A 22,514-nucleotide genomic window follows, 5' to 3' on the forward strand; every position below is an offset into this window, starting at 1 on the left:
AAGTGACAGAGAACAAAGAGCCACAAGTTTTACATTCTCCACACATTACGAAGCACACATGCATGCCAGATCAGAGTCCAGGTGGTAAGCTCAGATCCTGTACTAGAGAGATTTAGCACCAAAAAGGAAAATAACAGCCCCAGTTCATACAAAAGTTGTATAGAAGAAGACAGCAGTACTTCAATGGAGTAGTGAGTGTGGGTCTTAAAAACAGAGTCATGTTACCAACACAGCTCACAGAGCACCCTATGACTTACTGCAACAGCTCAGCTGTAGAGCACATACAATGAAAAGGCAACACTCATGCAATTTTTAAAGTCTACATTCTTTGGTAGTGCCTCTACCTTAAAACTGTACCCTGAAATTAATTTTAATCCACTTTCTTCAACCTCACCTATTTCACTTCACAAAGAGTAAAAAACACACTACCACCGACATGCACACAAAATAAGGAAAGCACTTCAGCAATTTTCTTATTGTACCATTTCCTATCCCTCTTCCTGTCCCTCTTCCCTGTCCTTCCTCTTCAAATACACAGATGATAGCTTACATAACTTTTTGACACTACACACTTGATAGAGCCCATCTTATTTTTTCTGGCAACCACTGGCCTTTCAGTCCAAACCTACATATGATGATGCAAAGGAGAAAGATTTAGGAAAGAGAATCAGCTGATTTTTTTTCTTGATCTCTTTAGTTTTTTCCTTGCTATATCAAGCCTTTGTAAAAGGTATAAAACATGTCTATTAGTAGTTGTCTTCAGCACTGATTTTTCAAGGAATTCTGTGATCTATCAGAATGTCTTAATCTACTGATTTATCTTTCCTGCCACCATGATATGCACATAAATGTATTCCCTGTATTATTTCTAAGTCAAGAATTAATGGATTGGATTGCCACTGCAAGTATTATATCTCTTATTACACCTGTTGCTAAATGAAACTCTAACAAAATAGCACTCTACTGTGCAAAAAGACAACATTATTATGCAACTTTAGCATATCACAATGACTTTAAGATCATGGAATTGACCATGTATGTTACATTACATTGTTTTTTTATGAAGGAACTTTTTTAAAGAAAAATAATCACATCACTGATTTGCTTCTGTAAGAAGAAATTTACTAAAACCAGAAGCCCATTTATATCCCTGACTATCCAAAAAGCCCATTAAGAGACTAAGACTCCTTCCTACTCTGTAATTTTCCCATCTCTCTCTTACACCAAAGTGTTTCCACACCCTCCCCAAACAGCTTCTCCCAGACCTTTTTCTTTTCTCTAGAAATTACCTCAAATCTCCCTCAACACTGGTTGTGTTGGTCACCTCTCTCCTCAGCTGCTGAGGCCATCCACCTCTCCATTCTCTCTTCACCCATTCTCTCTACCAGTATTTGCCTTCTCTATCTGTGCCTGTTTGAAATCCAATTCATCAAGAATAATGTCTGCATAAGAAGCTCCCACTGCATGTCCAGCTGTTCCCATCCTCTTGTGATCACTGCAATGTGACTGCAATGCAAATGTGATCCATCTCAAGAATCTTTTTACTCAAGTTACTTCACAGCTAAAGTATTTTCCTAATCTAATTCGTAGTATGGTTGCACTAATGTGCTACAACAGCGCAAGGGAGAAAATGAGCAGCATGGGGAAAGGAAGAAAACGCTTCCTAATGTGGTTTACACATTTCTGCAATTTGTAAACATAATTTGATGTTTCAGCTATGTCAATCTAGCAGGTAGCTGCCACCAAAACTGGTAGACCTACTCCTCTCCTCATTCTTCTCCTTTTGTTCCCTTCCCTCCACCTCACTCATCTGGAGATCATGAATTCACAAAGCTAAATTGATTCACCTGGCTGATAAGTCAAAAAACTATTCTTTTCATGCAAACAAACTGACTCACTCTGCAGCCACATGATCACTATATTCCATGAAAATAAAATATTAGGAATGTCTGGTAGGGACCACACATCTCAACAGAAGCTTCAATTTAGATCATGTTTGCTAGGATGTCTAAATGCACCCTGAAATTTCTCCAAGTCTGGTATGTCTAGTGTATGATGCAAAACCTCATGAGACAGCAAGTAAACAAGTAAATACCACGATGGCAGAGCCTCTGATCTACAGACAACTGCAAAGATATCTGAAGTTGTGGCTCCGCTGAACAGATGACAGGGGTTTCATGTGTCCTCAGTTATACCCTTCTCAGTGTCTGCTTTCCACTGCAATCAACAGATTTCAATTCAGGGTGCACAGCAAATTCCTGAAACTGATGGAATTCAATACACATGCTATGAAGTGTGTTAACACAGTGTTATAAATGCTACCAAGTAAAAAATTCACAAGCTCAACCAATAAAATTGTATTTTGTATCTTACTGTAGAATTGCAGAATTATCACTCCCTGTGGCTTCCCTTACTTGCCTGTCTGCATATGGGTGGCCAAAACCTAGATCTCCATATAAAATCCTCAAACAAACATATGCATGCACTTGCATGTAAAAAATCTGAAATTATTCAAAAGCATACTCTTCCCGTTGAAGTTCAGCCACACTGATTTAGTTTATTAAATCTGAACATAAAAGCACATGAAGTAGACAGCAAAGCCTGCACTGTATTCAATACACGCTGGCATTTTCTGAAGCCAATATATTAGCTGATGAAATCCATTAATAATGACACTGGTTCATTTTACAAGGCCTAAGTTATGTCAGAAATGTAATGTGCTCCTTCTATCAGTAAAGGAAAGTAAAAATATAATAAATTAGATCCAGCGTTAGTGAATCATTGTGGATGCAGAGGTCAGCCAACAATGACAAATGAGTAATTAAAATAAACAACCTGGCAACCATTCAGCACACACATTCTCAGAATGTATTAAGTCTGAAAACATGTGACACAAAAGTAATTTGTCTATTTTTTTTTTTTTTCATTTACAGTGACTGCATACACTTTAAGACTTCAAGTACAAGCTGGTTCTAATTAGTATTAATAACAATTAATATCAACATTTAATGATTTCTTAATCCCCAGATACCTGGACCTGAAGTCTACAACAGTCTAGGTAAAACATCTAATATAATCAAAGACTAAAAAACTATATTAATTTACAATCAATTTAACCTGTAAATCATTACTGAATCTGAAGTCAGCCAGAATTCTGCTTCAGTGAAAATAAAATATAGCATGTTGAATTAAGTATTATTTAGTCTTAGAAAAGGCATATGAAGGACCAGAACCATCACACAATGTGGTTAAGTTAGAAAGCCCTTCAATTCTAGGCTGTCAAAGGAAAAGATGCTCATGTAAATATTTGAGGATGCTGTTTGGACAGCGGGAACAAGTAGCAACTGCATGAGGGGCAAGTAAGGGATGGGTGTCAAGGTGAAGATGGGGATTGTTTAGAGAAGCTGGGTGCTGTCAGTGATGCTAAATGCAGTTCTGCATGTACGATGCCGTGGGAGCTGCACAGGAAATTCAGTGAGTGCCTGGTAGGGCCAAGATTATGAGTGCAGAGAATAAGGGGGACTGAAACAGATACATGGCATTACTAAACACATACTGTGGTTTCCATGGGCTAAGTGCTATTGGACTGAAACAGATAGTAATTCAAAACACCTAGAGGGAAGTGCAAGAACCCTGACAATCCTCCCCTCTACCCTGGCCACACTGGACATTTACAACTATTTCTTCAACATTCATCCTACATGCTATGTATACAAGGTAACTATCTATCCTAAGCAAAAGACATTTCAGCATACAAAACACCCACAAACAACCAAGTGATTTTATTAATTATTTCAAATTACTATTATTTACACAGTATTTAAGGCATAAGCAATCAATTAGTGAGAGATTATTGGAAAATTACAGAAAATAATTTGGCATAGTAAGTGGATCATCTTTGTCACATCACCCCAACAACTACGCTTGGCAACTATAATCCCATTCAAGTTCTTAAGGAGAAAACTGATTTATGAGGAAAATGTTTTGTATATTAGAACTATCCATTTACAATTAAAAAAGAAACATGACCTTTGTTTTTTAGTAGATAAGCTATAGTTTGTTCCAGACTAATTCCTTAAACAGAATAAGAAACCACATTTATTAAGTCCTGTTTAACTTATGCTGTATCATGCACACGATTAGTTTTTCATTACAGTGTTTTATGTCAGAAACAAGCAGGAGATACCATCACAATAACAGGGCACCAACATGTCATCACCATTTTCTAAACCTCACTTCTCCCTAGGGGACTATGGGCAAGCAGTAAGGAGGAAATAGCTAGACTCTTAAGAATCACTCAAGATGTGCACAAATTCTATTTGAACAGTTGGAAGCAAGTTATAACAACATTTGATTTGGCATAGAGAACCGTTCAGAGCTTCAGATTTACCACCAGCATCTGTGTTTCAACAACAAAAAAATCTCAAAGAACTACAGCATTTATATGTCCTGTCAAGTTAGAGTCTTTTTTCTAATTTCTAGAATACTTATCTAAACATAATTGTGTATCAGATGTCTCAAACTATGCAAATGTCTGCCAGATGGTGAACCCTCTCAATTGCCTCATCATTCATCACTCTATCAGGAGAATGTGAAGCTTCTGCCAGATACCAGCTCCACTCTTCATTTCTTTACAGGAATTCCTTTTCTGCCAAGGAGATGCACAGAGAGAAGCCAAAACCACATTTATCTCACTGTCAGGATCAGGTCTGTATTTCCTTTAGATCTGACCTGCAATAAGCTGTTTAAATAAACTTCCTGTTTAGTGGTTATTGAATTTCATGCTAAGTGACCTTATCTGGAAGTTGTAATTCCATCATCAACACTTGGACGAACAAGCCCTTCTACCTGACATGCACAACTTCAGCCGTTAAAGGCAGAAAAAATCCTCTCCATCTTTGAACAAATACTTCTGGAATAACTTTTCTTAATTTTTTGAGAAACGTGAAAACAATCTTAAATGCATAAAAAAGACTTTCAAGCACTGAGTCACTCACAGGAAAACGAAGTGCAGTACAATTAAAAACAAAAGTCTTCAAGGCACAGAATGTAACAGACTTGTCACTGGTAAGTAGATCTCAGAAAGATTAGACAAAATATAAAGGAAAAGAAAATAACTGACAATTAATAAGCCATATTATACAAAAGAAAAGGATAAATAATGCTTATACAGAAGAAAAATAAGAAATACAGTGCCAAACAAAAAAAATTTTAAAGCATGTAAAAAACAAATGCACTAGTGCATCAGAATTTATTTTAAGATCTGAAAATTTAAAAAGTAATCACACAAATCATGCAAAAAAACAAACACAATTAAAAATGATGTTTGAGTTTTAAGCCAACCTACTGGCAGGCTCTAGCCAAAATAGCTGTTCCCCATCACTCTTGATGAGATATCTCCTGAATAGGAGCTCCTGCAGGGAGAAGAATCAACTAATCCACGGGAAAACTAACTCAGAATGGAAGAGAGTCTTCAGGCAGAATTACTTGACGCTGCTCACAATTCAGTCCTGTAAATTGACAGAGATAGCATAAGCAAAAAGCGGGGTGGAGACTAAGGGAGAATCCAAGGCCAAAGAAGAAATGCATCTGCAGCATCTTGCATTGAGACAGCATAAATAAGTCATCAAATAAATTCTAAAAATTGATCTATAGGATTATAGACATGTAACTATAGAAATCTGAGAGCTTCAAGCAACACAAGTTCCAATTAAAAATAAGACAAACCAAAACAAATCAAAGATCATAAGGCAAGCTCCATCACTTAAATGTAGTAAGAAACAGTAAGATTGGTACTAGCTGAAATGATAAATCATTTTTCAAAATTCAGATTTTATCCTCTGCTTCACTGAACTATTCACATAATCTGCAGTGAACAGCAAGAAACATTCACAGCCCTGCCCACATATTGCGTGTGTGTTTGAGTACCAACAATCAGTCATTCATATCCTTTGAAACACCTAGAGGTTCAGACTTGAAAATAATTCATCCATCATCCTATTTCAAGGCTTTGTCCGCCTTTGAAAACTTTATGGTTCCCCTGAACTCAATGCCATCATTCATCCCTTCATCTTACCCTTTAAAAAATTCTTGAGTTCTACACACACACACACCCCTTCATTTGCATGGTTTCACTTTAGTCAAATTATGCCATTTCTCCTCAGTGGATAAAGCACAGTAAGTCCCTTCATTAAGGTCACCCAGTTGAAAAATAACAGGAGACTTTTCTACTGATCAAGGCTCTACGACCATCAAACGGAAGTGAATAAGAAGAATTGAAAGTGTTTTCTGCCCAACACATCTGGATTTCAAATTACTTTTTAAATATTTCAAATTGTGTTTCTGTTAAAATATTAATGAAAACAATTGTTGTCATCAAAATACAATTAATAAATTTGGGGAAAATGATAGTATGTACTTTAATACAAAATGGAAGGCCTACAGACAAACACTGCTGTGCTGAGAATTTGGTTATCACATTTAAAATCTGTCACTTGGAAATATGAACTGATTATGACTTTAAAGAATCAACAGTAACCTGGGACTACATACTAATGCAGTAGTAATTTGTAAACATGGCATACCACATCCATCCTAGTTTTTAATCAAACTCTCTTCAAAGAGCTATTAGTACAAACAAACTAAGTACATGAGCAGGAAAAATTACAGAAAGCCAAATGAGTTCTTAGATGCAAAGGGAAAGTAAGAAAGAAACAGCTTGATGGCCTTCACTTGTAAAAAACCATCCAATCACAGATTCACAATGGCCCACTAGTGACAGAATTGGGTGTTTCATGCTCTGATCCCAGTCTCTTCCTACCACACCTGTAAAAAATGCTTTTGGAGATGCTGCCTTAACCAGAGGATACCATTTGTCCGAGTCAGCTGCTCCAAGCTTTCAGAGGTCAGCCAGCCATTGGCCAAGCCCTAGAGCAGGCTGACCCTTTCAGGTTCAGGGTTCAGATATCACAGCTTGCCAGCCACACTCCACACCCTGCCTGGAGTACCACCTATGCCTCCCAGCAAAGTTTCACCCCCTGCACTGAGATCCACACTTCAGCACTGGTAGAAACCAGCACATCACTTTCTACAGCAGCAGGTTTACTTGCCTGGACACTGGTAACACAGTGACAGCTCAGCCTTTAGGTAAAGAACCCTTTACCAAATATGCAAACACCATTAACTCTCATTCTCCTTTTCCTAAAGCAGCACCAGAGAGGTTCACATCACAAAGCAAAACTCCATGTCCAGCAGGAATCTCTAGCCCTGGCAATCCTCCTCCTTATCTAGTTCTGCTTAATAGTCACTGATAGTAGTCTTCCCATGTGAGCTCACTAGCATTTGTACCCAATATGAAACCATGCCTTCAAGGGACTTAATGTGCCACACTGACATATATTTCAATAAACAGCAACTGCACTTTGTCATAAGAACCTGTCACCCCACTGAAGTTTTAAAATTACTCCAATCCAGGTGTGACACAATAAGCAACAAGAACACTTGAGTTTCCAAGTCTTGTTTGTTCTTCCTTACAGCATTTTTCTCGTGTGAGCACCCAAGTTTTCCCTCATTTCCCTCTCTCTTGCAGTCCTGTATTAGCTGTAATTCAAGCCACATTGGTGAGAACAGAACAAACCTGTAATAAAAATATATCTGAGACTAAAATGTCTGAGGGTATGTTAAAGGCACATATATCACTACAGTTTATCTTCTGTAAACCCAAGCTAAGACTTTTACTCACAGTATGCTAAGCCACAGTAGTCCTATTTAAAACATGACTTGAGGAATAACTTTTACTGCTCAGCTGCCATAAGTACAAGAAGATTGAGTCCAAAACCCTGCTATATGTTTCAAATAAAAATTAAATGCTAATCTGTTGGAGAACAAAAGATCAGTCATTTGTCAACTTATACATTTACACTTTAGTTAAAGCAAAGAAAAATATTTCAAATGCTGAAAACATTATTAAATTATTGCACAATTCCCCTTTCTCAAAACAGATTTTCTCTGTATACCACTTGATCTATTCATGCCATTCATTCAGGAATCCTAATATTTAACCTCTTATTCTTTCTCTTTTGAGCATTTGCAATGTCCTGTGCATATTATTATGCCTAAGAGAGACTATAAGAGTAAAAAACAGGGTAAGAGCAAAACAAGGCAACAGCAAACAACCTGTTTGCTCAGATTGTAATTAATTATCTTCTTTAAAAATGTGGAATTTTCAGAAGACTATTGATTCACCAGCGCTCAAAATACATGAAACAATTTCTGTATGACCATTACTGTTCTAATATTTCTAGATATTAAGCACTGTGACACTCAAAACAGCACTACTCAAATATAGCAAATAATATTTGCTTAGCAAATCAAGACTACATCAATTTTTTTTCCTACAGTGGTTTTATCAGTCACATCATTCTCTGGGAGAAAGCTTGCCCTGACATCTAAGTCAAGCCATGAAGCAACCTCTAAGATGTTGGCTCTTGCTGAAATTAAATGTGCAAGCAGCAAGTCACCACACAACTGCAAATTATGTTTTCAGAATGTTGCAAAATGCGCATTATGCTCAGATAAAACTGATTATGTTGAGAAAGACCCCTTCAGTGATCATTTTAAATTAAATGCTTTAATACCCCTGTATGCCTCATTGTAATTCAAATTATGAATACTATTTATTCCATCTCAATAAATAAATAGGACAGAAATATACCCACAATCAAAATTACAAATTTTCTTTTATAATATACTGTCACATCTTCCAAGATAAATGGAGTCAAACACAAAAAATACACAACAAATTCCATGTTCCTCAAGCTCCAGTTGCATTTCTTTAACAACTTAACCTATTTGAAGGAGAAACATGCCTGAAGATTAACATAGCATGTCTTCATTAATGATTGTGACATGTTTAGGTGATCTTTCATTTGAGAACCTTTAAAATCATTGTAATGAATACCTACATCCTTGCTGAGGAGATATTTATTTGCTTTTCCTGGTTATCTTTCAGACACTTTAAGAAAGCAGTCCATTAAGTATTTCTGACTACTTGTACTTACAGTATGTGGCTTATAAATGTGCATTTGTACTTCACCCATTATTTTAGGATAAAAAGACAACTTTCACCAAGTATTCAATTTAAGTTCAGTCTTCATAAAATAGATCACTCACGGGTAGTACAGTCAAGCTCCTTGCTTCAAGAATAGTAAGAATATAGAATGCTAGACATGAAAATCTGCTCCCTTGATGAGATGGAGCTTTAGGCCAGATTTTAGTCTACTGCAGTTCACACACCACAGTTAATTAGGATAAGAAAGTGTAGCAAAAGCTAATTCTATATTATCTAACACAAACAATCACTTGTTCAAAGCTTCTTACATTTCTTAAAAGTTCTTGTACTTTCAGCTGAATAAATGGAATTTTAACCCAATGAAGTTGTTGGTAAAATCAATGGACAAGTATCTCAGAAGACATTTAAGGTTCACGTAGAGTAGCTTAAGGTACAATCTAAAAGAAGAGAATGCACGACAATCAAGCATTATATACCTTAGTTACTCCTGGAAGTAATGAATTTCAAATAACTCTGACACCACTTCCAACTAAAGTTTTTCTTAAAGCTGAGGTATTAGTATTACTAAGGACTTTCTCCTATATGGACCCTCAACTAATGTGCAACTTCTTCACAGCCAAAATGATTTACAGAACTTGTATATCTGAGTAACATCTGCATGAAATTTATTGAGTCTAGCATTTTCAAGACCTGCACTTTGTAACAAACCCAGATGCTACAGGCCAAGTTAAAAGTTGGAAGAAAATATGTACAGACACGCAGTGTGCCTTTACAGAGTCATTTCCCTAAGAAACCAGGCTAAAAACTGCAGTCATAATTTGGAAAATGACACTTCCTTCTCCAGAACACCTTTTTTCTGTTTTGACTTAACTGGCAATATGTGCCAGAGAGTCTGCTAGTATCCAAACAAAACAGTTTCATTAAAATCTGAAAGTGTTGCTAGGAAATCATCTTGGTTCTTTTACCCTAGGATACATTATTATATTAATATGCCTCTGTAATAACATATTACGTAAAAATGGGTGTTACATATATACTTTCTCAGTCAAGCAGAAAGATTTGTTTGCATCTATTTGATTGTGCAGCCCAGCTGCTAACACATTAACTCAATGCAACTCTACTTCTTGTATTTAGGTCAAAAAGGTCCTAGAAGGGAGGAGGTGTGCACACATCCCTGATCAATGCTCTAAACTTGAGCAGAGAAGGGACAGCACCATAGAGGAGGCAGCTGGTGCCACAATTAAACAAGCAAAGAACACAACCACAAAAGGACTGTAAAAGATAACGAGCCAGCAGACGCATGTTGAAACGCTCAAGGTTATTTCTGCTGTAACAGTTTAAGATCAAACCACACTGTTTCTGTAACATACTTGGGCACGATAACAACAAACCAATGCTACAACCAGCACAGCGTTCCATGATGCTACCCCAGGACAGGATCCATGCGGGTATTTATCAGAGGCACTGTCAGGGCTCTGAGAACACCAAGTCCTCAAACGCCACCAGCAGCCCCACCTGCAGCCCCCACAGCAGGCCCAGGAGCCATTTCAGCTCAGGACTTCTCTAGTTCTGCCTGAGCTGTTGTTGACATCTCTGGGCTCAGACCCCGCTCTCTGCTGTTCCTGACCATTTGATCAGATTTGTAAGATCAGAATCAGGACCCAGCTCACACACTGGTGCCTTTCTTGACCCAGGCGGACTGCAGCAGTCTCAGCCCTGGGCCTGTTCTCCCACTGACTCCTTCTGCAACTCCCCAGCACAAGAGGTCATTGGTCTCACCATCAGGCACAACCACAAATGATAAAAAAGAAGTTGAGGGAAATTAATTATTAAGGAACACTCGAGCTGCAGTATGAATACGGACTTTTCAATGTCGCCAAGAGCAGGGACGAGGAGGTTACTCTGAAATGCTGAATCAAACACTATCAGGCCAGTACTGAAGCAGCAAACTGAAAGATAAGGAGCAGTCCAAGGCCTTGTAATCAGACTTCTCTTGGGCAAGATGACAACAGTGACTTCATCCCGCTGAGGGGAAAACCCTGCAGACCAGTGCAGGAGGAGGCTCACCTGCAGGACAGACCATTCAAACCAGGGTTGACCCCAGCAGGCGGCTGAGTGTATTATGAAGTAATAACTGGCACGAGAAAAGATCCCTGAAGGGAGGCAAAGCAGAAAGAAAAAATAATGGTCTGCGCATTCTACACAGCTCTGAACAAAACAACGGCTGATGCTGGCAACTGTGCTCTGCTTGCAACAAAAACCTATGTCATGTTTCAAAACAGTGCAAAACAAAAACCTCCTTCAAGACAGTTTGCAAGGTGATGCCTATCAGTGACTTGCCACAACTGGTCAAGTTCATGGACGATATGAAGAGAAAGTGTTTACAAATGGTAGCTCAGTGAGGGTACCACTGTTCCAGCACTCACAAGGTGCAACAGGCAGACTGTAGCTCTCCCTTTTCCCAATCAATATCCTGCCTACTGTATAGAGATCTTTGTTTAATCCTAACAGTTTCTAATGTGGATGGTATTGCTTCCTCTCTGGTACTTTGTGATCGATATAACGCCAACAAGGAAAAGTCAATTTCTCACAATGTTATATGAGAAATGTGGAGATGAGGTATAAAGATATAGTACCTGTACATCCAGAATAAAGTTCATGGATAACAGTAGATGACCTCTGCAGAAAGGGCATATAAAACCAGCATACGTAAATGAATGCAGACTAACCTGTCCTTTGAGATTTCAAATTAAATATTGTTCATCTGTCTTCTTAGGCATGCTACTGCCACACCTCAAAACAGTTACCTGCTCCTGTAGATATTTTTCATTTCCATCCTTTCCTTCAAGTTCTAGACCAAATTTTTTCTTGATTCTTTAATTTTTTTTATCAGTAGTCATTTTATTATGAGCTTATCTTGCAATCTTGTAAGTACCGCCTTATAGATCTGCTTCTGTTAATTTTGTGGGGACTGTGTCACACTCAGACCCACTGTATTCCAGAAAGCTTCTTATTGATTTCCAAAACTATCTGCTTTCTCTTTTTATCTACCTTTAAGAAAAAGAAAAAAAAAAAAAAGAAAAAAAAAAAAAAAAAAAAAAACAAAAAAAAAAAAAAAAAAAAAAAACAACACCAGTAGAATTGAATTTAGTTTAGGAAAGGCAAGCTCTACCTTCAAACATAAAATCAACCTTAGACCTCACAAAGTGTTTGACAAACTTCAAACACTTCATGAGAGTAATCTAAGAACAAATTAAATTAGAAATGGCACACTCCTCACACTGAAGTATTCAAGGATTCTGTGTAGTTTTCTGGTGTATTACTTGCTCATTAATGCTGGTTGGTTTTATTTAAGTGTTCTAATGCTTTTATAAAAGCAGAAACAGCTATGGAAGTAATAATGGTAGTAGCACTACCACATTTGAACGTATTTTTGAAAACACAATGCATGCATTTCAGCACTTCTAATCTTACATGCTACCTCTCTGAAAAATAAAAATTGTACCCACTACATACATGTCATAATTATAGACATAAAGCAAGCAGTTTGGGTGTACATTGTTTATATAACTTCATAATAGCTGTACATAATCCAGGTGTGCATAATTACTGCTTATAATAACCATAAAAACCAAAGTACTTGCTTAGTTTCCATGATTCACTCACCAGAAAAAAATTACACAGCAACATTTACATAATCTTAGTTACAGTTATGGTAAAAAGAATGTGCAAGAGATATTATTATGTACTAACTCTAAACCCCGTATTCTGACTTTTAATATTTTAAGTTCAAATATTTGACAATAATTAATTAGATATTCTTGAACCATAACAGAACACATTAAAAATAAGTCTAAATTTTATGGACAATCTCCTTCATAACTTAATATTCTTGTTTTATACAGTCATACATCATTCAAGGGATTGTCAGATTATCTGAATACTGAAAGTTTTAAAGCCCTGAATATGAGAACACCAAGTACTAGAAATGCCTACACACAAGCATGCAATAAATAGTACAGTATCTATGCTTTTTTAATTACACACTCATATGTACATCAAATATTGAAAAAGTAAGCAATTAGGTCTTTAGATTTAGTAGCATGAGAGACAAGCCACATGCAGAGAATCTAATTCTGTAGACATAGAATTAAAGAGGAAAGGAACAGAAAGGAAAAAAAGTACCACCAAACAGATAATCGGAGAAAAAAGCCCAGGTTAATCTATATAAGTTCACTGTAGAGAAGAGATCTTTTCTTGGGGGCTTTGGGTCACATCAAGCAAGCAAGAGACAGACAAGTCATACCAATAATATGTCAAGGACTCAATACTTCCAAAAATCTGTAGGCAGAAAGATCAGAGCTTCCCTTTCTCTCTGACAGAGGAGGGGCCCCAGCTTTCATGCTTTTCTGGCAAATAGAGGGAACATGGCCAACTTTCTTTGCATTTGCTGGCCAAAAGCTGAGACAGTCTCTGTCTCAATTCAAACTTTAAAACCTTTATTGGGATGCATATGGTTGCTCACAGAATAGAGCTTTATTGTAAGCAAAATGGCTAAGGCAGGAAAACCAGGACACAAAGGCTTTTTTTTTAAATTATCCACTGATTTCTTTGACTCAAATGCATGAAAATGTATGGGAGAGTTTTGCAAAATGCAAATTCCAGCAAGAACAAAAAAGTGAAGGTTGGTTTTTGTTTTGTTTTTTTTTTTTTTGTTTTTTGTTTTTTTTCTTTTGTTCAGGGCTTTCCATTCTTCTCAACAGCAAGCAACCTCAGAGCTCCAATGCTGTCATACCAAACAATTTTCTTTGCTTTAAATCTGTGCACACACCTTCCTCAAATATTTTTACAGCTCTCCCACTAACTCCTAAGTCAATTCTATGCAGCGTTCTGTAAAGCACCACAGTTGAAATGAAGTTCAAGGGTGCACTGAAGCTGTTATAAAGGATAATACTATGATGTACTGTTGTAACTGTGGTACAGTATCTTTTGAGGCTAAAATCAGAAATTTTAGCCTGAAAACCAGCTTTCTGTACCAAGCCAACAAGATAACTGACTGTTAAGGATAAACATTTTCATTATCAACTTGCGTAACAGAATAAAGAGTATGTGTAACAAAATGAGGGGATGACATGAACATGAGGTTAAGCTTTGGGCAAAGTAGAATGATATTCACAAATTTTAAGAGAATACAAAAACTTGCCTCTTCTGGAAGGATGGAAGTGAAGATCTCCAGAAAACTCATTACTGTCTGTGAATCTCTAACATTGCTACACCTATCAGGTAACAAAACTCCAAACAAATGTTATGATCTGAATCCTGAAAGAGAATTCAGGCAGGCATAGTAGTCTAATACTAAACAGACATTTGAAAGATGTTACTGCATATTTTAACACTGACCTGTTTTATAGCCTGCTGTCTAGGGAACTGTTTATTTCTACACACCACTACTGAACCTGGCTTGCAAATCTAGAATCACAGTTCACAAAGTATACAGAATTAATTTCTGAAGGGGATTCCCAGAATTGCCAATTCTTACAGTCATGTACTCAGAGAGGCACTGTTTTTCCAGAAGCCCTAGTTGTACTATTGTATAATTACTAGTTGTACTAGTAATATAACTATTCATAATCTGAACCTTAAAAACAGAACCTTTATTTATAAAAACAAAATGCAAATGGGAACAATAATCATTTAATAATTCTAAGACAAAAAGGAAGGTTCCGTGGAAGGGAAATAAGATTTTGGAATTTGATGCTGTAAATGGTGCTGACAACACATTTTTCATAATAAAATCAGTTTGCTGGTATGTCCCCAGAATGGATCAGAATGACAAGACAAAACAGTGAAAATACATCTCAACCATTTATTAATATCATAAATTACCCCATTATTTTTCTAATGTCCCCAAAGTTAATTTAAAATTTTAGTATTTCCTTGTCTTGGTAAAGCAGAAGGACCATTTACAATCCAAAATGTTGCTGACTTTCAAGGTATTCATATTGCTTTATACAAATGAAACTACACAATTTTAAACAAGACTCTATTTTCCCTGATCCCTTGTTGTGTAAACTCCAATAATCCCTGAAGTCCTTACATCTCCTACTACAAAGAAATAAGAAGCTTTAAGACAGAGTTCCAGAACTTGCTGCAGGAACATAACCAGAGCAAGCAAAACATTCTTCCAAGAAGTGTTCATAGTGAGTGACACAGGGATCCAGCAAAAAACATTTGCCATAGCTCAGAATTTGCTGGAACAAGAAAAAATTTCAGCTGACCACTAAGAACAAAAAAAAGGCATTGAATAATTTAAGAGACTCATAAATGCCTTCTTAGTCATGGGCCTAAACTAACTTTTTACAAGAATATTCTTTCTTTATTGCAAATCCAAAATGTTTCCATAACTATATATGAACAAATTTAATCTGCACAAATAGATTGGTAGTTGACAATATCTGCTTAACACAAACAAGAATGAACAGTATTAATATTATACTCTTCCTCCGCAATTAAACTAGCTGCTAAAGCTAGATTTTTAATGATCACAGCATTCCTACACCAGGGTAATACATATACATTTAACTTTTATTTTCTTTTAGAAAAATTAGGTGAGAATGGGAAATGAGAAATAGTCAGCTTTAGACTTTCATCTACAAATGTTTTCTGCTTAGGCAGCAAGAAGGCTAGTTTGGCTTAGGTAGATAAAAGTACCTTCTTCAACCTGACACATCTAAAAAAAATTAAAGAATTAATAAACAATTCTGTTTCATACTGCAAGTTACTCTAACCACGTATTGCAGTCCTACAGTCTCTGAAATCTTTTTTAACTAGGGGGACAAAAGCATAACAAGTACCACAATAAAAACAACAGCACCCAACGGACTTGGCCTAAGCTAATATAATTTCACGAGATGATGGAATACTGATAGCTACTTTCTAAATCCATCCAACAAAAAAACCCCAAAATTAAAAAACCCTATAATTGTACCTAAATTACCCAGGCTAATGATTTAAGCAATGCCTCTAAGTGGTATTGTCAAGGAAGTTGTAGTAAATGACACACATACGAAACTATCTATTTTTATGTTGTTGTTTCTCCCTATTTCATTTCTAAGTCTACTGAGTGAACACCACTGCTGAAGTTGAACTTCTTGCTTATACTTTTCTGAATAAAACCACAGAATGAGAAGACATGAATAGTCAAATAATGACAGCAACATTCTGAGTGGCTCTTAAGACAAAAATATTTCCAGCAGGCATCCAACTGTCTGATTTTATTGTTTCTATTTTTGTGGTCTATGCCATAAATTGAATATCAAGAAAAGCACTAAAAAGGTGCAATCATAACAAAACAAAGGTAATTATGCAAGATTCTTTCCTTTTTGTATGTTCTTTGTAGGTAAAAATGCAAACAAGAGATTATTCATGCTACACTGAAAATCTTCAAGGGCTCTAAAGGAGACATATTAAGAAATATTCTTCACCTAAAAAATGCGGAAGTACCATAACACAAAAGATTTCAAGAAGCATTATCTGCCTGGTCTTCTTTGACACCACTGCCACTGAATATGTTACAAAACCATAGGCTGTGGCACAGCTAAGGCGTGAATGAGAACTCCAGAACCAAGCAAGGACTCAGCCTGTTTGCCAGCCCCTCCTGCAGCCAGAAACCCAGGGGCTTCCAGCCTTGCAGAGATATTCTCTGTTTACTGCTTCCCATAAATCTGCTGAACTAAAATGGGTGCATACTGAGTGATGAGAAACTTAAAAGCTTTCACAAGAAATAACTGCAGTGAGGTTATTTCCCCTCTGCTTTCAGTAGAAACAATGCATGTACTCACAGAACATTTGACACACTTGGAAGTCACTGGAAGTGTGACTTTCTAGAAAAAGTTAGAAAAATACTAACAAATTATTAGAAATTGCCCACCAGTGGGCAACAATCTGATATAAACGCATTTTAACATACTTGTCGACATTGAACAATAGCTAACTGGTTGAAAATACATCTTTGAAAAATGTCGGAGTATGAAAATTACATAGAATTAGAATAGAAGCAGAATACCATCTTCAAAATTCAAACCAGCCCAGATATTACAGCATGGGTTTTCTTTTTCCCTTGTAATTTGGTACATAGCTAAAAATTCAAAACCCTAAAGGAATTAAAAAGGAGGCATTCACATCAAGAAAGTTTCTTGAGAAGAAATCTACAGGTTGTTCTTTGATGTGAACTTTTTGTTTGTAGCGCACAAAGCCGTAGCTGGTCTGGTATGATCCCTTTTTATCTTGGTAAATTCCAAAGGGAAACCAAGTTGGTTTTCCCCAAAACACTGCTGAAAGGTATTTGTACCACTACAGAAAGAAATTAACCTAATCCAAGCAACAGAGTTTTGTATTTGGAGTAAAGGAATGCATTATGAAAATGTTTGAAAGAAGATGCAGTGTAACAAAAACCTCAAATACCAAAGATCACTGCAGCAGCATTCTTGCTGTATGCTGTAGCACAGACAGAGAAAAATACTGTGGGAGGAGAGATCTCACATCAGAGCATTGTCTGAAACAGCAGACAGCAAGGTCCTACTACACAAGGCAAGGTCAACGCAACTGGAGAGTCATCTGTTTAAGAAAACACACTATTATTAGATGCAAGTTATGCAGCACTTGTGCATACTAACAGAACAAAACCATTACCCCAAAAATATTTTCAAATGGTAGCTTCAACTTTGCTCTCAGTGTTTCTACATTTTTGTGTCTCATTTAAAACAATGAAATAAGTAACATAAAGAACACTGGAAATGTATGAGCATTTAATTTTTTAACTACTTATGAAATGTTACAACTGACACATACAATAGTACACTCAATTTTTTTTTTTTTTTTAATGAGGAGGCACCACTGAAAAGGCTGTAACAAGTTATTAAATATTACTTACTGATAGCAATGTAGAATAAAAAGTATCCCACAGTGGACAGCCTATTTAAACCATTATGATATGCCTCATACTACTGTAAAATGTCACAGTATCTGCACTGGCCCACAGAATACTTCCTTGTAAAGGACTCCAGCCTGCACTGTCTCTACCCCCAACGCTAAGCCAAGTGCACACAAGTTTCAGACGTGAAGAATGCAGGAGGCAGCTCCTGGGGCACGTCACATACTCCACAAGGCTGGTGTCCCTGCTGCTCTAAATCATTTACAGAAAGAGCTGGTATTACCTGTGGGACCATCACTGACTCTTGATAAATTGGAGCAATGTAGCAGGCCCTGGAAGAAGGATAATTCTGCTGGGGAGTTGAGCTCGTTTCTCTCAGCTCTTGTTACCAGGTTTCAGTAAGTGCTGCCACATCAAGCTCTTGCTTGAACATGTTGGATTATTTATGAATGACTGGGCAGTTAAGAAGAAAGTATTGTGGATGGCCTAGTTTAAAATCAGTGACATTAATTATGTCTTGAACAGAGATGTCAGCATGACAGAGTATGCGAAACCAGAGGGCCAGGCTTCGATCCCACATTGACATACTTACAAATTAACTTCTTTGTTTCAAGTAAAACCAAAATTTTGTGCCTTGAAACGGAATAAAAATATTAGAGACCTCCCTATATAAGAAATCCATAGAAAGTCTGTCAGCACTTTATCCTCAGCTCTTAAACACAAGTCTTGTTTCAGCAGATAGATGTTTTGCTCAAAAAAATCAAGGAGTGAAATATGACCGATATCTGGCAGGTCCATGACTATGGAAAACCCTACCCACAAGCAGATATATATACATATATAGGTTTGCCAAGACAAATAAAGCAGTATGCAGAGTAAGCTGGACTGCTCTCATAATACGTACTCAGTCATGTAGGTCTTCAAGCACATGAGCAACACCTCTTTTAAACGATTAAGAAGGCTCAGGAAGGGACAAAATTAAGGAAAACATGGATTTAATGCTAGCATGCCAACAGCTTTCTAAAACAGAGACATGATGAAAAGTGTTACTTACAAATGAATCAGACTGCATATTAAAGGTACAGACAGCTGTTATCCTGCTGTCTGCACAATCAAATGATAGCCATTGCTCAAAGAAACCATCAATGGCTGCACTGTGAACAGGCATGAGAGTAAGTCTCTCCACACTGGAGCTGCGTGATCGTTCCAACCTTTCAGTTACTGGTATTTTCAAGAAGTATATAAAACAAAAAAAAAAGAAGTGCATTATTTCTAATAACACATATAATTGTCACTTATAAAATTTAAGAGTCAGTCATGACCCAAAACCTGTTTTGTACTAAGTGCTGTAGAAACAGGAAACAAAATGACAACCCATGTTCTGAAGTGTGGTCATCAGCGTTTTAAAATGAAACACTCCTAAAGAAATGCTCTTGTAAATACACACAGAAATTAAGATGATCACTAAAAAAAAAACCTTAGTTTAATGTTTAATAAAAAAATCCCTATGCAAATCCTGGCCTTCTAATGAAATTATAGATTAATTACTTTTTGCCTCCTTAATAACTGAAGTTTTCCTTTAACTAATTCTCATTTCAAATCCAAGAACCATTGCTAAATTATAGCTGCTTTCCTTCAAAAAAGAAGGAAGAGCTGATAACTTCAAGCAAAATGTTTCCAGTGGTTATAAATTTACAATCTTTCATGAACAATCACAGCTGTCACTTTTCAATATGCATCTTGGTCCTATATTGAATTTCCATGCAGGTTCTAGTCACTAGTAGATCTTAACATCCATATTTCTCTTAAATAAAACAGCCCTTCGATAAAATAAATACTTCTATGGATACTTACAAATAGTGCTCAAATTGTTTCATTACATTCTTTTGGATAACCTAAATACAGAGAATTTCTTTTTGTCATATTTCAAATCTCCCAAATCACCTTATCATCTCCATGAACTTGCTCTGTGATCTCCAGTTAACACAGTTTGGTGAAATTCTTTATTTTGCAGTAGGGCTTTCATGTTTCTTGATCTGAAAGTTTTACCTTGTGGTATTTTTTTTTCCTTCTTAATGTCTTGGAACTCTGGTTTCAACGTCACACTTTTATCGCATAAAATGCATCACATTAAATTAATGTTAACTGAGAGGACAGGAACTGTACTGCCTCACCTACAGTCACAAAGTCTTAATAACAAACTTTTTACCATGTATGAAAACACAAATGAACTCATTATAATATCTGAGATTACTACCTCAATATGGCAAGAATGAGTACTATTCAGATGACTAAGAAAGCAAGACTTTTAGAAATCCTCTGCAAATTTATGCAGATGGGCATACATGTCCTTTATGTCTTGAGAATTTCTCTTGAGCACTTCCTACTACACAAAACAGTGTCTGTTTCTGGTTTCACCTTGTATGTTTCACTGCTCACATGTTTGTTGTGGTGCTTTTGTAATGATCACAAACATTGGTTGTTTGCCATTGACTTTTTAAGGGCTGTGATAGCACAGATCAAAGATGATTATTGTCGCTGGAAAAACATGACTTCTTAAACTACATTTAGTAGTCATTGCCCTGCAAAGATTACTAAGAGGCTGCTTCGTAATTGGCAGGTTCTCTGATCTTTCAAATATACAAACATAAAGGATGGAAATATTTAGCAAACTTTTGTTATACAAACGTAGAGGATGGAAATATTTGGAAAACCTTTTTATCAACTTTTAGCATAATAAATACAACAAGAAGGCCAATTCTGCTCCTTACACAAATGCCTCACTATGAAACAAACATTTTACTGTTCCTTGAAGTACAGCTGATCCTTCAGGCATTTCTCTACCACTCCTAATCCAGCTCTTTCATTTCCCTTATCAGAAGAAGCCCAGTCCACAGTCACCTGTATAGGCTCTTCCCTTTATCACCTGTGCTGGTGGCATCCCAAGAGGGTGCAGCAGAACAGACAAGCATCACACCTAGACACTTTGGTCCTGATCCTACAAACACTTCAGTTAAACTACTTCTGTAAGTGTTTGCAGACTTTGAGTCTTTCTAACTCAACAACACTTCAGCAAGTGGGGCAAAGAGAAGTCTGGAGCTGGGAGGAATGCATTGCCCCTTCACGCCTGGGTGTCAGGGCCTGCAGCACCTCCAAAGAGCAGAGACTCACTAAGAGGGGGAGAGAGGCAGCACCCCTGCCGCTCCTTCCAGCGCCACATCTCCGGTGCGCTGCACCAATCTGGGGCTACATTTTGCCAGACTTCAACGTAAAAATTACAATTAATTGTACAATCGCAGTGGAAGACAGCGAGGGATGAAGTTAGAACATTTTCTAGCATGTGGGATAAGGGCAGCCCACCCCAGTTTTCATTGGCATTTGGGGTTTTCTTGAACCCTGCCAGAGGAAGAGAGGGAAGAGAGAGAACCCGTAAGGCGAAGGTCAGGAGGGGAGGGCGCGGGCAGCAGGGGCTGCGGAACATGGCCGAAAGCGGAGCCCCCGCCCGCCCCCGGGCACGGCCGCGGCGGGCGGGCAGCCCTCGGCAACCCCCCGGGGCCAGGAGAGCCGTGGGGGCCGGGACCCGGCCCCAGAGAGCCCCCAGAGGAGAGCCAACCACGCTCGGGAGTCAAGGAAAGAGCCCGTGAGAGCGGGCGGGGGCGTGCAGGGGACGCACCTTTCAGCGTCCCCCCGGTATCTCGTCCTCCTCCTCGGGACGGCGGTGACTCCAGCGGCGGCGGGGCTGCGGCGGCGGAGCGCTCTGCTGGACGGGGCCGCCCCCGCCTCGCCCCCGCCTCGCCAGGGCTCCACGGCCGCCGCTGCCCGGGGCGGCGGAGCGAGCGAGGCGCCTTTCCCGGCGGGCCGGGGGCGGGGGCTGCGGGCGCGCACCGCCCCGCAGGGCCCGGGAGGGACGGGGAGAGCTGGGGAGGGGCCGCGGGGCGGCCGCGGGGCAGCGCCGGCGACTCAGTCGAGCCGCGGACAGAGGGCGCGGGGCCGCCCGGGAAGGTTGCCCCGGGACCGACCGCCCCTCCCCGGTGGTGGAGAGCGGGTTTCTCCCACCGGATGGCTGCCCTCGGGACGGTCGCTAGGATCATCCCCTGCACGCCAGGCAGATGGGATGCGGTAGCTCCTCCTTGTCCTGCTCTGGGCTGCCCCGCGCTCCCACAGGCACGGTGGAGCACTCCGCAAGTGCGGCAGCGGGAACCGGTGGCCCCGGCCCCCTGAGGGGCCAGGCGGCTCCCGCTGAGAGGACTCCCGGAGCCGGAGAGCGCTCCCCGGGTCCCGACCGCCGCTGCGAGCTGCCGGCTGGAGCCGCCCGCGGAAGAGCTTCCTCCTACCTCCCGCAAACGGGCGCCGTCGGCCAAGCGCCCCAGCGCCGCGACTCCGCACGGCGGAGCAGCGGCGCCGTCCCGCGCGGCTGGACCCGGTCCAGCGCCATCGCCGTGCGCGCCCTGCGAGCGGGGGCCGGGGCGGGGGCGGGCCGGGCCGCGGCTGCCTCAGCGCATCGGGGTTATA

At 39.0% G+C, this 22,514-nt stretch overlaps 1 protein-coding gene across 1 annotated transcript in view; it reads right to left on the reverse strand.

Annotated features, from left to right (window-relative positions):
- The window catches only part of PLCE1 (phospholipase C epsilon 1), a 137,695-nt gene extending 115,907 nt beyond the window's left edge, over nucleotides 1-21,788 (reverse strand). The window contains exon 1 of the mRNA XM_041415282.1: nucleotides 21,676-21,788. The gene's annotated coding sequence lies outside the window, so the exon portion shown is untranslated. The remainder of the gene's footprint in view (nucleotides 1-21,675) is intronic.
- Between the last annotated feature and the right edge of the window lie 726 nt (nucleotides 21,789-22,514).

The sequence above is a fragment of the Onychostruthus taczanowskii genome, unplaced genomic scaffold, assembly GCF_017590055.1.
Source record: "Onychostruthus taczanowskii isolate IOZ18803 unplaced genomic scaffold, ASM1759005v1 scaffold5, whole genome shotgun sequence".
In the NCBI taxonomy this organism is placed as follows: domain Eukaryota; kingdom Metazoa; phylum Chordata; class Aves; order Passeriformes; family Passeridae; genus Onychostruthus; species Onychostruthus taczanowskii.